General features: G+C 50.3%; 1 pseudogene across 1 annotated transcript in view; it reads left to right on the forward strand.

The window, feature by feature from the left end:
- The first annotated feature begins 964 nt into the window (after positions 1-964).
- Positions 965-5,765, forward strand: part of LOC110489582 (APC membrane recruitment protein 2 pseudogene) — a 6,965-nt pseudogene continuing 2,164 nt past the window's right edge. Inside the window, exon 1 of the transcript XR_016486495.1 lies at positions 965-5,765. This exon is cut by the window's right edge and continues 2,164 nt beyond it. The product of XR_016486495.1 is annotated as an APC membrane recruitment protein 2 pseudogene (transcript).

The following is a 5,765-nucleotide window of genomic DNA, read 5'->3' on the forward strand; positions in this document are numbered from 1 at the left end:
ATCTCTTCCTCTCTTCCTCTCTCTCTCTCTCTCTCTCTATCTCTTCCTCTCTTCCTCTCTCTGTCTCTCTCTCTCTCTCTGTCTCTCTGTCTATCTCTTCCTCTCTTCCTCTCTCTGTCTCTCTCTCTCTCTCTCTCTGTCTCTCTGTCTATCTCTTCCTCTCTTCCTCTCTCTGTCTCTCTCTCTCTCTCTCTCTGTCTCTCTCTCTATCTCTTCCTCTCTTCCTCTCTCTGTCTCTCTCTCTCTCTGTCTCTGTCTCTCTGTCTCTCTGTCTCTCTCTCTCTATCTCTCTCTCTCTCTGTCTCTCTCTATCTATTCCTCTCTCTCTCTCTCTGTCTCTCTGTCTCTCTCTCTGTCTCTGTCTCTCTCTCTCTCTCTACCTCTCTTCCTCTATCTCTTCCTCTCTTCCTCTCTCGCTGTCTCTCTCTCTATCTCTTCCTCTCTTCCTCTCTCTGTCTCTCTCTCTCTCTCTCTCTCTCTCTCTGTCTCTCTCTCTATCTCTTCCTCTCTTCCTCTCTCTCTCTCTCTCTCTCTCTCTCTATCTCTTCCTCTCTTCCTCTCTCTGTCTCTCTCTCTCTCTCTGTCTCTCTGTCTATCTCTTCCTCTCTTCCTCTCTCTGTCTCTCTCTCTCTCTCTCTCTGTCTCTCTGTCTATCTCTTCCTATCTTCCTCTCTCTGTCTCTCTCTCTCTCTCTCTCTCTCTGTCTCTCTCTCTATCTCTTCCTCTCTTCCTCTCTCTGTCTCTCTCTCTCTCTATCTCTCTCTCTCTATCTATTCCTCTCTCTCTCTCTCTGTCTCTCTGTCTCTCTCTCTGTCTCTGTCTCTCTCTCTCTCTCTACCTCTCTTCCTCTATCTCTTCCTCTCTTCCTCTCTCGCTGTCTCTCTCTCTCTCTCTATCTCTTCCTCTCTTCCTCTCTCGCTGTCTCTCTCTCTCTCTCTATCTCTTCCTCTCTTCCTCTCTCTCTCTCTCTCTCTCTCTCTCTCTCTCTCTCTCTGTCTCTATCTCTTCCTCTCTTCCTATCTCTGTCTCTCTCTCTCTCTGTCTCACTGTGATGGGAGTATTACATCTGGGGTGTGAACATAGACAAATAAAGAAGAGAGGGATCCATCGTGCTGGTGGGATGGGAATGGAGAGAGAGAGAGAGGGGGGCATGGGCAATCTGCCAACGCTGACGGAAAGCTGCTTAGCGCAACCAGTTGCCATGGATACAGTCAGGGGCAGCACCTTGTGTGTGAGAAAAAAAGAGAGCGAGAGAGAGGGAGAGGGAGGGAAAACCAACAGGCAAGCGTCAGACAGAACCAGTGAGGAAGTGAGAGAACACCAAGCTGCAGGACAGAGAGTGAGTGAGAGAGACAGAGGGAGCGTGAGAGAGACAGAGAGAGACAGCCAGAGCAAAAGAGTGATAGAGTGATAGCTAGAAGATGGAGGTTCAGTCAGAATGCGTTGAGCCTCCTCCACCTCCACGCGATCCCCAGCCGCCAGGGAAGATCAACAAAGCAGCCTTCAAGCTGTTTGGAAAACGACGCTCCGGAATGGCCGGATTCTTCTCTTTCAGGAACAAAGGGGTCAACAGGAACGGGAATTCTGTGAATGTGAATTCTGTGGGGGATACTAATGAGCTCGTCAGGAGTAAAACGCATGATGGACTAACGAGCTTGGAACCAGACGGACAGAGAGGGGAGGAGTCCGGAATATCAGAGGCGGGACAGGTGAGGTCTCTCAGCAAATCACTGAGCTTCTTTTCGCTGCTCAGACGAGGAAGTGTGAGAGTCAATGAGAATACAGGGTTTGGGAGAAGGGGGAGGGGTTTAAAAGGCTTCTTTAGTAGTATGAAATGGCGGCGGAAGGAGAATGTGATGGCGGGAGAGGGGGAGGTAGCGGAGGTGAGAGAGGGGGAAGTGATTCTAACAGAAGAAGTGAAAGACATCACTCTGACCTTCGAACCCCAGCCCCGCCTGCCCCTGGAGGATCATGGTAGCTCGGAGGCTGAGAAAAACACAGAATCGGCAGGAACCTCTCCCTCCAACAACGCCACGGCACCACTTACGCAATCAATCGCCTTGACGACAAACCTGTCAGAATCGCTCTATACGCCATCCCCCTCCCCTCTCCGCACCGTTCTCCACTCAAAACCCATAACATCAATTGCCTCTGTAACGGCCATCCCCCCTCTGGATCAGTGTGACCCCCCCTCCGAACCCTCAGTAGACCGGCTCTGTTCAGTCCTCTTCACTGACGTCACTTCACTCAAGAGCTTCGATTCACTGACGGGGTGCGGTGACATCATCGCAGACGCAGAGGAGGAGGGGGCAGGAAATGGGGGAGGAGGAGTAGGAAGTGCTACTAGCAGTAGCACTAGTAGTGGAGAAGGAGGAGGAGGAGGAGGAGTACGAAGCTCCATTAATACCCATGTCACCCCTTCCACCCCTACCTCCACCTCCGCTACTGCCTCTACCCCTGGCCCCCTCCCTGCCAGAGCACGGTTGATGCCCTCTCACTCTGCCCCGACTCAACAGCCCTCTGGCAGCGGCGTGGTGGCCTACATGGGGGGTGGGGAGGAGATGGCCAGCCCTGACGGGGTGGACGACGCAGACATGCAGGGGCTCTGGCACATGCTCCCCTCTGGGGGAGAAAACTCCCCCACTTTCCTCCGATCCAACTCTCACCTGGCTCCCCTGAGGGGTACAGAGCGGAAATTCACCCAGGTCAAGTCTCTGGGACTCAGCAAGATCCCTGTAGTGGGGGGAGGAAGGGTGACTAAACTCCTCACTCACGCCGCTTGCCAAACCCCCTCGCCCAATGAGAAGGAGACTAAGGAGGAAGTCCCACCCCAACAGGATGTCCCGGCTCTTAGGGATGAGGGCTACTGGGATACGCCCTCTGCAACCCCCACGGCAACGCCTGACAACGGCTTCCTGCGGAACCAGAGGCTTGGCCTATTGTGTGACAGCTGCTCTGGCGATGCACTCTACGACCTCTACAACGAGGAATTGGAAAGATCTGATGACGAGGAAGAGGAAGAAGATCTGATGAGTACTCCTTCCACCTCTGCATGTGAGTACAAACTCAGCCCTCTGGCCCGGACTACTCCTCCTTTCTCCTCCTCCTCTTCCTCTTTCCACTCGATGAAGGGAAGCACTAGCCTTCCCCGCGAGTCCAAAATCCCTCTTAGTGTCAGACAGACCACACCCCCTCACTCTGTGAGCCAATCAGCTCTTTCCTCTGTCCACGCAACTGCTCCTCCCTCTGACACACCCACCCATGCCCCTCCCCCAGTCCGGACCAGAATCCCTGTCTCCAAGGTGCCAGTCCGTCGCCCTGGGAACAAGGCCGGCAACGCTACACCAGGGCCAGCCCCCAGGAAGTAGCTTTGGACCAGGCAGCCATGAACTATGGTGTCTTTGGACTAAACCTGTGTACACCATCACTGGTCTAATGTGTAAGACATTGCTGGACTGGTGGGTTGTGGAAGGCATCAGACAATGATAGACAGAAGAGCTCTGAGCAACACTCCCATTGGATCCTAGTGGGTCACAACAAAACTAAATAAACTTTGGGTGGCAAAGAAAGTTTGACATACTGTAACCACTGAACATAAGTGTTCAACATCACTGGACGTGTGTGTACAACATCACTGGACGTGTGTGTACAACATCACTGGACGTGTGTGTTCAACATCACTGGACGTGTGTGTTCAACATCACTGGACGTGTGTGTACAACATCACTGGACGTGTGTGTACAACATCACTGGACGTGTGTGTACAACATCACTGGACGTGTGTGTTCAACATCACTGGACGTGTGTGTACAACATCACTGGACGTGTGTGTACAACATCACTGGACGTGTGTGTACAACATCACTGGACGTGTGTGTTCAACATCACTGGACGTGTGTGTACAACATCACTGGACGTGCGTGTTCAACATCACTGGACGTGTGTGTTCAACATCACTGGACGTGTGTGTTCAACATCACTGGACGTGTGTGTACAACATCACTGGACGTGTGTGTACAACATCACTGGACGTGCGTGTTCAACATCACTGGACGTGTGTGTTCAACATCACTGGACGTGTGTGTTCAACATCACTGGACGTGTGTTCAACATCACTGGACGTGTGTGTACAACATCACTGGACGTGTGTGTACAACATCACTGGACGTGTGTGTACAACATCACTGGACGTGTGTGTACAACATCACTGGACGTGTGTGTTCAACATCACTGGACGTGTGTGTACAACGTCACTGGACGTGTGTTCAACATCACTGGACGTGTGTGTACAACATCACTGGACGTGTGTGTACAACATCACTGGACGTGTGTGTTCAACATCACTGGACGTGTGTGTTCAACATCACTGGACGTGTGTGTTCAACATCACTGGACGTGCGTGTTCAACATCACTGGACGTGTGTGTTCAACATCACTGGACGTGTGTGTATGGGAAACATATATATTATGTGTTTAAGAAACTTGGCAACTCTTCAAGTGGGGGAAGGGAGCGCACAGTAAAGTTTGGGATCCACATTTTTAGACAACTCTCATCGCTTCCTGACCAGATTTTTTCAACGCTCATCGCTTCCTGTAAATTTTGGTCATATAAATCAACTGCACTACACACCGCTAGGAAGGACCAGAGCACCTTTCACACCACTAGGAAGCACCAGAGCACCTTTCACACCGCTAGGAAGTACCAGAGCACCTTTCACACCGCTAGGAAGGACCAGAGCACCTTTCACACCGCTAGGAAGTACCAGAGCACCTTTCACACCGCTAGGAAGGACCAGAGCACCTTTCACACCGCTAGGAAGGACCAGAGCACCTTTCACACCGCTAGGAAGTACCAGAGCACTTTTACCTTTTCTCTTCAAGTCCTTTTTTCTAAAACACAGATTTTATATGATACGACGTGTTTAATCTAACAACAGCCTAATATAATTAAACAGTTTGGAATGTGTCATCGTCTAATCTGTAACCAATTACCTCCTAATCCCAGACTGCAATCCTTAATCTGTCATTTTGTCATGCCATTTACCAGACATTTTTATCCAAAGTGATTTACAGTAATGCAGGTGGGAGGAGCTATATGAGGGCGGGCTCATTGTAAAGGCTGGAATGGTATTAATGGAACGGAGTCAAACAAGTTACTCTTTGTGTGATACCATTCCATTTATTCCATTGAGCCCATCCTCCCACCAGTGAGTCATACGTGCATATTATTATATTATTTTTTATGATGGGTGATCCCAGGAATCAAAGCCACCATCCTGGCATTGCCAGCGCAATGTGCTACCAACTGAGCTACAGTGGACCACCGTCTTCTAAAACCTGATTGGTTGTACTGCTGATTATTTTGCTACTGCCAGTGGGTGGCTGTGATGACAACATTGCTCAAATAAATCCGAGAGAATGTATGTATGTTTATTCATTAAGGTGCACATGGAGATCACAGGATACCTCACCTTGCCAGTGAATGTAACCAAGAATGTTCCCTAAAACATCCTCCTTAGTGAAACATAAACACACACATGGTCCTCTGGACCTGATGGACTCCACCACTCAAACGAGCAACTACTGTACTGTGATGACCTTACACAGCCGCACTGCAATCTGGGAAAACAGCTGCAGGTTCAATCTCTCTGGGATTTACAACCATAACAAATCACCTGATGGAAAACTGGAAAACTAACTGAACACTCGCTGCATGAGGTGCCTGGAACACGAGGCACTAGGATCAGGGAACACTGACACACACA

This window comes from Oncorhynchus mykiss, chromosome 15, assembly GCF_057628025.1.
Source record: "Oncorhynchus mykiss isolate SJ-2025 chromosome 15, ASM5762802v1, whole genome shotgun sequence".
Classification (NCBI taxonomy): Eukaryota; Metazoa; Chordata; class Actinopteri; order Salmoniformes; family Salmonidae; genus Oncorhynchus; species Oncorhynchus mykiss.